Below are 7,590 nucleotides of genomic sequence, written 5' to 3'. Positions count from 1 at the left end.
GAAGTAACATATACTTTATCGACTATAGCAGGTCATTTCTATATTTTAAATTTACATTGTTCATATTTACTGAAATTATTTTCCCGACTTTGATATAATCCTCGAGTGCTTCGCATATGTGCCACTGCAGATTTCAGGAACTCTGTGTGATGCAGCTGTTGTTGAAATTCGAAATAAATGTTTTAGACTTGTGTAAATGTTTCCAGTTGTTGGCACGGAGCGTAAGTGCGAGTCTCTCTTCAGCCGAGGTCTCTAGTCTATAGCCACGGTCTTGATTTTAGTTTTCCTTTCAATACGTGTTACCAACCAGTGAAAATCATCCACCGACGTACATATCGAAGCAGGCCTTATGAAGTTAGTGACTAGTGAACTGCCACCACATATCTGACGCTTCCACAAAAATTCAGACCGAAATTTTTCTCTTCCTTCGCTGCTTTATTTCCTGCATCAGCAACAGCGCAGTTGACATACACGACAATCCTGTCTAGATATCACTGTTTTCATCGCAACTATTTCACTGCGGTGTGGTTCTATCGGGTATCTGTGTATGTAAGTTTAGTACCAAAGAAACAAAATCGCAGACTTCGCTTTTGTTCACTCTCTCAATACTTGTTTGGCAGTGCTTTCTTTCGCTCGTCTAGTGTAAACACTTGTTCGTAAGTACAAGCGAATTGTAGTGAACTGTTGTCTGGATTGCTCGTTCGCTTGTGTTTGCTGCGGTGCACAGTCACTACACAGCAGACGGCAACAGGAGAGACAAGACTACACTGACAGAGTAAGGGACGTAGTTCACATAAGTTACGACATCCAGTTGAAGGGTCAATTGTAGTGTCTGATTCCAACCGTTGGCTTTGAACAGTGATGTCATATCTAAGGCAAAGACGCTACATTGAGGTAATCTTTGAAAGTAACTGATCAAAAAAGTAACTGATAAAAAAAAAAAAATGTAGCATACTATAAAATTATGTACAATCACAGGTGATTAATTACTTAGCCGAGATTTATATTGGAAAGAACTGAAGGTAACGAAAATAAATAACAGAAAAAGAGTAATATCCATGTCTGGAATAAATTAATATCGTAATTTATGTGAGTAAGAAAAGGACAGATAACCTTTAAATCTATTACAGTAGAGCATGTGGTGAAGTCATTATGTTATAAAATAGTGTTAATATGTAATAATTATTGAATCTAAAAATTCTACTGGGGGAAAGTGGGAGTTTTTGTGCATGGAGAAACTAAAATGTAACACAATAACAGAAAATGAAATAAATCGTAACATATATGAAACATTAAAAAAAACAGTAGCAAGAAATGTGAAGAAACTGACACACAAATCCTGAAAGAGCTGTCGGTATACAGGTAATGAACAGTCACATAAAGTAACAAATGTTGGCATCAGTAAGTAGCATTAAATGATGTAGGTCAGTTCTATTTACCGATTCCAGCCATTTCATGGTTCATTATTTATATAGTTTATCCAGCAGGTTTGGGCACTGGGTAATAGGGTTTCACCATTAATGATTACTCTCTGAACTACTATGGGAAAGTAACAAATATTGGAATCAGTAACCCCAATTGACCTAATTGGTTTATTCTGTTTACCAATTCCAGTCCTTCTGCAGTTCGTTATTTAGACAGTTTTAATAACACATATATACAGTACAGTATTATAGGACTTCTACATTTACTATTACTTTTTGCACTACTATGAAAAAGAAAAAAACTTGAAATCAGTACGGTACTTTCGTATTCCCTGGATCATTTGCACAACAAGTTGTAATGATGTGGAAAGAATCATTTTACGCTCAAGTAACAAATTTACAATATGCTGCTACATCCAGACTATTTACTGGGTGTTTTTATTATTTTTTAAGTATAAAGAAGTTAATTACTAATTACTACCAATCACATTTTACACATTATTGGTACACAAACAGAAATACAGAACAGTTGTTATCGAGGAGAATCTTTTCAGTTGGTTTTCAAATTTAACTTTGCCGTGTGTCACATGTCTCTGATGAAAATTTTGACAGTAATATTGTGCTTCACTTTTTGTGCAAAAGACAACCTCAAACAAGGATAAGTTACACCAGAACTTTATTCCACGTGACATTATTGAATGCAAGTATGGAAAATATGTTGCCTCTCCCCAATATCTACGTGGCCGAACTAACTTGTTTTAGGGCTTACGAAAACCTTTTTTTTACCTTGTAAGTCTTATCAATATAGACATTAAGAAAATTTTGATGTTCCACCCTATGTATCACCCCCCCCCCCCCCCCCAATTTGTTACAGTTATCATGGGTTTAGTACCCCTAAGAGGGCAGAACTGCATAATTTGTGCCTTTTGAAATTGAGAGCGAGACCATGTGAAGAAAACAATCAATGATATGTTAAAGAAGATTGTTTCTCATTTCTTACCCTGCTGTATACATGCTTGGATTGATTGCAAAACTAGTGTCATCTACAAAAGGAACTAACTCTGTTTGTTGTGTGTTAGACGAGTGGCAATTTACATGATTGCAGATCTATGATGGGACCTTGGGGAACCCTATTATGATTTCTCTCATTAGAAGAATCTACCCTGATTGCATTGGTTGGTTTACTATGCATAACTTTTCACATTCCATTGGTTATGTATGATATTATCTGTTGGTTGGCTGTGCCATCAATTCCATAAAACCTCAGATCATCTACAAGAATGTTGTGATTTACACACTCAGATGTCTTAGATAGATAACGGGAAATAACAACTGGTGCTATTTTGTTATTTCATCATCACAAGTTTTCATGCTCATCATGGAGCATTATGACTCCACAAACGGAGTGTCTCCATCCTGTTAGGCCCTGTTGAAGAAGTAGACCAGAGATTATCTTCTCCTCGGTCTCTTGCCCTCGATGTTCCCTTCCGAGATTATTTTCTCCACATCTTCTCACAGTATGGCCAAAGGGTGGAGAATTTTTTGATTGATACAAGAAGAAAGGCGTCTGGAGATATTCAGTTGCTCGACAACAAACATCTGTTCTTCTTTCCATCCGTTTTATGTACAGTAATCTGTCAGCACCAAAGTTCAAATGCATCAATATGCTGCACACATGTGCATCTCTCGTGTCTTTGGACAAAATGATAAGCAACTACTGATGCTCTAAAAATTAGTGAATGACAAATAATAAGAATTGACAGTGAGACATTAGCAAAAGAAGATTAGCCATCATCTAAATTGGTGATGCTTGGGAAGCAGAAGCCCCTCAAGAGGACAGTCGCAAATTGTATTCTTTCTCATCATAAAATATACAGTTTGTGTATTATTCGAGAAAGGAACAGCCAATGCATATAAAACTATCTGCATCTCTTGTCGCAGCAGACCTGTTTCAGGGTAGTTAATCGTTATTGCCTCAATTTGTAAGAAAGTTAGGATTCCATTACATGCCTGTTTGTGGCTGGATGTTATTAATGCAGCACCAAGATACTACAGCCTGGCACTGCCGTTTTCTGAGTGAATCAGTAGGGACGAATTTTCACAAAATCATTTGGCTTGATGAAACCTGGGTAAAAGCGGGACACAGCTTTGGAAAAGGTTGTAAATATGATACCATCAGCAGTAGTGTGGCAGCTCAAACTGACACAGAGAAGTAAAATAATTGTAGAGCACACTGGAACTTCAGAAAGTTTCATTCCTAGTTGTCTGCTGTTATTAAGTTCGCAGAAGACCTCCGAAGAAGAGGTGAGGCACAGAACTTTTGTAAAATGGTTTTAGGATACTGTACTTAAAATCGTTACAAAATAAATCTGTGATCTTTATGGATTACTATTTATATTATTCAGTATACAAGGTAGAACACCCACAAAGATAGTGAGGAAAAACAAGACATTATTTGCTGTCTAGAGAAATGAAACGAACCTGTTGACAGTAACTTGAAATGCTGGCACCTCCAACATAGTAGTTGCCCATTCACTTGTTGCTCATTCACTTGCCAGTCCATTCAACTGTGGACTGGCTTTTCTGGGTGATGTCTAACTACTTATAGATGTAGGTAAGAATGAGTTATTATTTAGAAAAGAACATAATGCAATGAAATATGGCTTGATTGGAATTTAGATTTTCATGGCCTAAAGAATCAACAGAATTCTGAATTACATACAACTTTGCTGGCTAAAAATTTACAATAATGAACATTATTTTTCTTCTGCATTGTGAGCCTTGTCTTCTATATGAATGAGAAAAAGTGCAAATTGGAATGGATTACTTGAAATAATTAGTATCTTGATTCACCAATGGTGTACATCTGACGGTATAGAAAATTTAAGGTAAGAAAGTAGTTGAAGCCCAGAGTCTAACGGTGGCTCTGACTAAATCTGCAATGGAAAACACTACTGGTGGGGGGGGGGGGGGGGGAGTCGGGGGGGAGGGGGGGGGAGAGCTTTTCCAATAGTGTCAACATTCATAATTCATACAGCATGGTTCCATGGCCTAGGAGCAGATTTCTATTGTTGAGGAACTGAACGACTGTTCAATGTTCTGACCATTGTTTAGAGACTTTGCGACTGTGCTGAAAAAAATAGTGCCACATATCTGTGTCACTTGGAAATGTAATGCAGCGTCCAGTAAACGTTATTCTGCCTGCAATAATAAAGTTTACCATACAAAGAGTGGTTCAACAATTTGAGATTTATCACGTCACGTTGTTCTGGGTCTGGTGAGCTTATAAAAGTATTTTTGAAACAAACTGCCATAGTTTGAATTTGTTGCCACATAATTTGCAAATCTGTTCAGTATGATGCTTCAGAGTCCATTGGTTTCTGGTGTGAATTTACTCCCTTTGTCAGATAAGTTCCCGGACAGGTATTTTAATAAAATAGAAAATTACACTTACTGAGTAGTTATCCTAGCTCCTATCGAAATTAGTCCCCTTGGCTCTCTATACACAGTGGCCAATGTTTCTGGAGGTCTTGGAAGCAAGCAGGAAAATTTTTAACTGCAATTGCTGTAAGGTCATTTCTCACAGCCCATTGGATGCCTGCAATATCCTGATGGAGCTTTCCTTTCAGTCACCCTTTCACTCAAACACGGAAAAAACAAAAAACTGTGAGGTGAAAGGTCAGGTGAATACGGTTGATGTGGGATGGCAATAACAGAATGTCTGCCCAGCTTTGGGGTATTGCATTGTCATGCAGTGAAAACCAGTACTGAGAATGTCACAAATCAGGGTGGTGATATCAAATGACTTGTTGTAAATGTTTCGAGACTTCAGTGTAAAGAGTTTGGTTCACTGTTTGAACTGTAGGAGCATACTCATGGCGAATAATCCCTATCAAAGGATGTGGTCAACATTTCCTATATTCTCAAAGGTTGTCATTTGACTTGTTTTTTATAGGCTGGTAATCCAGGTCTCCGCCATTCAGCACTTTGACACTTGGTGTGAGGGCTATACTGGTAGCACCAACTTTCTTCTTCAGTAATAACCTTTTACAGAAATGAGGGATTGTCCAATTTTCACAAGTGGTTTTCCAGAGCGTAAAGCAGAACATAATGTTAATTCATTGCTCACAATCAGCATTCATTGTGTGACCATAACTAAAACCCAAACAGTGTATTCCTAAGCTCAGTCCTTTCACTTAGTGATTTTGTATGGCAACCTGTCCAAGTTTATTTGAAGGACATACACATACCACATAACGTAAAAATAACATTTTTCATTTTTACAAACAAAGAAAGAAAAAACCGCCCTGAAACTTTTTTGACAGAAGGAGTGTTTTAAAATAATGTATATATGTAAAAGCTACTGATTATGGGAAAAAACGTGATATTTTCACAGCTACATCGTATTCTGCAGTCAGTGTGAAGTGCATGGCACAAAGTACTTCCTGTTGTAATAGATATTGATAAGTCTTCCAATTCCATTAGCTTGTATAAATCTGTTTGTACTGTGTTTAAAATGCAAAGTATTTATAGTAAAGTAAAGGGGTATGTTACATCCAGAGAAATTATGCTGTTCGAGCAATGACATTTCTACAGACTAATAGTATGTTGACTGGGAAAATTCTTTAAAGGAATAAAATACAGGATGTACATAAAGTTTGGGAACACGTTGAATTATTTATTGCACAAGAACTAAATATTGTAGAGATGTCATACATATGGCATTTTGAAGAGGAAATCTGAAAGTGTTTCCCCCCCCCCCCCCACCCCCCCAAACATTTGGTGTGTGAACCATGAGTGAGCTGTCAGATGTCAATATGGTAATCAAATTCCTGCCATACCCGTCTGAGCATTGCATTGTCGACTGTGGCAGTCACTTCCAGTATTCTCTCCCGGAGATCTCCTACATCACGTGGTAGAGGCGGTACATGCACCAGATCTTTAATGTCCCACAGAAAGAAGTCACACCGAGTGACATCTGGGGATCTGGGAGGCCATTTCGAACTCCAACACACAGAAAGCTTGCTCCGCACCTGAACTCGCCATGTCTGCGACTGGCGCTGACTATCGGCAAATTACCAAACTACACTGTGGCGGAATAAGTGAAGAAAGAAAAAAAAAAAAAAACTTTCAGGGTTTCTCTTCATAATGACATATGTATGATATCTAACAGTGTTTGGTTTTTGTGCAATAAATAATTGAAAGTGTTCCCGGACTTTATGTACCTCCTGTATTTATGTCGGTGGATTAGCTTCCACCTAACACAAAACATGACACTGCAAATTGCCACCAGTTAAACAAAAAATTAAATGAATGCACTTCCTCCACAACTGACCTGACTACCTACATTCAGGGTTTAAACGTTACTGTCAGCTACTGACAAGTAACAGTATTGGCTATAAGGATGCACAAGTGGTGATATAACATAACAACAACTTTGTTACAGGTGTAGGGAAACATTTTCTGCAAAACACGGAAATCCGCTCAAGTAAACATTAAGCTACCAATACAAGATAAACAGTGAATATCTGGTACAACTGAGTCAGTAGTAGCACTGTTAAAAATGGCAGCATTCCTGCTGATTCACTATATTTCATTTAGCGGGCATAATCACTGAGCATATTAAAAGGTTTAGTAACAGTTCATCCCAATGTATTATTTTCCTATAATTTCCTTGTTCCTTATTAAGCACTGTATTCAGCATTGAATAGTAGCTCTAGGAAGCTTTGGTCCTGATGCACCATATTGAACCTTCAGTAGATGGAGACTACTTCCTGCCATCTTTTCACTGTTTTCAGATTGCAACTGCTGCTTACATCTTCTTTGCACATTCCAACGATGTGAAAATACAGCCCGTGTGATGATCATTAAATGCAGTTTAGTGGACACCTTTTGTGTAACAAATTAAGTTATATTAACCAATAACAATAATAAAACCATGAGGAAGGAAGAATGGAGTAGGAGTCTATTGTTGAAGTGGTCTGCAGACTTACAGCACAGGTTATAAGTTATTATCTCAAAAAGTTTATTATTCTTTTCCCACATCACTAACACATTCTGTATACCACAGTTGTCACTATAATACTGCTAAATGCTCTCACTTATACACTAATATAAATTTTTTTCACTGAACACACATTCTCTTCATCACTTCTTGTTGCTGTAA

This window comes from Schistocerca piceifrons, chromosome 11 (genome assembly GCF_021461385.2).
Source record: "Schistocerca piceifrons isolate TAMUIC-IGC-003096 chromosome 11, iqSchPice1.1, whole genome shotgun sequence".
NCBI classification, from domain to species: Eukaryota; Metazoa; Arthropoda; class Insecta; order Orthoptera; family Acrididae; genus Schistocerca; species Schistocerca piceifrons.
The sequence above is the reverse complement of the archived record's forward strand: the minus strand, read 5'-3'. Positions refer to the sequence as shown.